The 2500-nt window shown below is 44.0% G+C and overlaps 1 long non-coding RNA gene across 3 annotated transcripts in view; it reads right to left on the bottom strand.

Annotated features, from left to right (window-relative positions):
• The window catches only part of LOC135094047 (uncharacterized), a 138223-nt gene that overhangs the window by 19830 nt on the left and 115893 nt on the right, over nt 1-2500 (bottom strand). The window lies entirely within an intron of this gene.

Below are 2500 nucleotides of genomic sequence, written 5' to 3'. Positions count from 1 at the left end.
AAAAGAAAATATAAATTCAGAGGGTAAAACGAAAATAAAAATAACTAAATAAGTCGGAAGGCAAGAGAAACGCGATAAAAGTAAAGGAAAAAAGGAAAACAAGGGGAAACGAAAAAAAAGAAATAGAGAACAGAAAAAGAGAAGCAAAAGGAAGACTGCAATTACGAAATAAAACTTAACACATAAAAAAAAAAGGAAAGACAAGAGGAAATACTGAGACACAGGGGAGAGGTGGTAAGTCATCATGCCCATTCCTTCCCCCTTCCCTCTCCCTTCCCTCCCCTTCCCCCGAGGACCACTCATCGCGTCAGGAGGATCAAAGGGACGGAGGAAGGGATGGGGAGGTGAGGGGGAGGAGCGTACACTCATTCTTCTCCTGTTCACTAGTAAGTCTTCGCTGTGCCTGTTTCTTCTTCTTCCTCTTCTTCTTCCTCCCTTTCTTCTCCTCCTCCTCCTCCTCCTCCTCCTCCTCCTCCTCCTCCTCCTCCTCCTCCTCCTGCTGCTGTTTCTGCTCTCCTTTCTCGCTCACATCAAAGTGTCGCGAGTGTGAACTGTCGCCGTGGTAATGCTGAGCTTCACGCCATGACTGTCTTCTCTTGATTTTTTTTCCCTTCTCTCTCTCTCTCTCTCTCTCTCTCTCTCTCTCTCTCTCTCTCTCTCTCTCTCTCTCTCTCTCTCTCTCTCTCTCTCTCTCATTATCAAATTCTAATCATAAACAATATGTTGAATACGATCGTCATTTTGCATTACGATTTTATTTTTGTTATTTATTATTATCCCATTATTATTATTATTATTATTATTATTATTATTATTATTATTATCATTATTATTATTATTAGCGATATTAATAGGAGCAGCAGCAGCAGCAGCAGCAGTAGCAGCAGCAGCGGCAGCAACAGCGACAGCAGCAGCTGCAGCAGCAGCAGCAGCAGCAGCAGCAGCAGCAGCAGCAGCAGCAGCAGCAGCAGCAGCAGCAGTAGTAGTAGTAGTAGTAGTCTTAGTAGTAGTAGTAGTAGTAGTAGCAGTAGTAGTAGTAACAGTAACAGTAATAGTAACAGTAACAGTAACAGCAACAGCATTACTACTACTACTACTACTACTACTACTACTACTACTACCACCACCGTACTACTATATGATTAATATTATAATCATTAGTGTTATTACAATTATCATTATTGTACTTAAAGTGAAAATACGAAAAACATACTATGGGGAACACGAAATAGTCTTCCATCCGTGTCTTCACTAGTACATTCCTTGCTGTCCTGCACACCTGCTCTCCTTCACCTGTCGTCCCTCTCCTGCTTTCCCTTACACCTGTTTTCCTCCAAGCAAAATCCCTTGCACTTTTCTTCTTCTCACTTCTACGCCGAATCTTGCTTTCCTCCGCACCTGGTCTTCCTCACGTAGTGCTCGCTCGCATCTGCACACACACACACACACACACACACACACACACACACACACACACACACACACACACACACACACACACACACACACACACACACTCAGCAGTCCTTCCTCCCAAGCCTTAACTCCAGATAGTTATCAATATATATTTTACGGCCTCATAGATATGGATAATTTAAAGTTAGTGATTGAATAATAATAACCTCATCTTTTAAAATAATAGAGTAATGTAATAGTTAACCTACTCCTCTTCGTCGTGTTCTTTCTTTTCCTCCTATCCCTCCTTCTCCTCCTACTCCTCTTCCTCCTCCTCCTCCTCCTTCTCATGCAAGTCTTCAGGAGAGAGGGAGGGTGGGAGGTAGGTGCGCGAGTCCTGTAAAATAGTAATAAGCATCATCAATAAGTCAACAAGTTGGAAAGATGAATAATGTGAGCGACAGAGGCTTTAAGATTCACAACGATCCTCCCGCGCCATGAATACCTGGGCGGACAGGTGGGTCTCCTCGATGTCAAGGTAATTAATATTTGATTCGACGGCGTGTGAGAAAATATTTTACGACCGAGGTGGCGCTTGCATATCTGAGCGGACTGTGCGAGTTGCTGGTAAAGGAGGGGAGGTGGTGGTTGTGATGGGGAGGGCAAGGAGGGGATATGCTCATGCAGCCTCTACTGAGCAGGGTTGGTGGGGGATGGTACTGGTGGTAAGAAAGATCAAAGAGAGACAACAAAGGAATGAAGGAGAGGAGAGTCGCAGATGGTTAGGCAAAGCAGCAGAGGCTATCGAGTAAAGGGAATGATGATGGAGAAGCAGAGGGTGAGAGGAAGGCGAGCAGAAAGAAAGGAAGGAAGAAATGGTGGGAAAAAAAAACAACTAAACAAAGTCAGGGTAAGATATATTAAAAGAGAAATACCAGAGTAAATGTACACTCCACTCACTTTACACCCACCAAGCTACACACACACACACACACACACACACACACACACACACACACACACACACACGGGGTCGGTTTTAATCTCCCCAAAGCGTCAAACGGTATCTGACTTCAGAAGGTTGAGTTGCAGAAACGTGCCGGAG

This window comes from Scylla paramamosain, chromosome 3, assembly GCF_035594125.1.
Source record: "Scylla paramamosain isolate STU-SP2022 chromosome 3, ASM3559412v1, whole genome shotgun sequence".
Taxonomy (NCBI): domain Eukaryota; kingdom Metazoa; phylum Arthropoda; class Malacostraca; order Decapoda; family Portunidae; genus Scylla; species Scylla paramamosain.
This window is presented reverse-complemented; position numbering and strand designations above follow the sequence as displayed.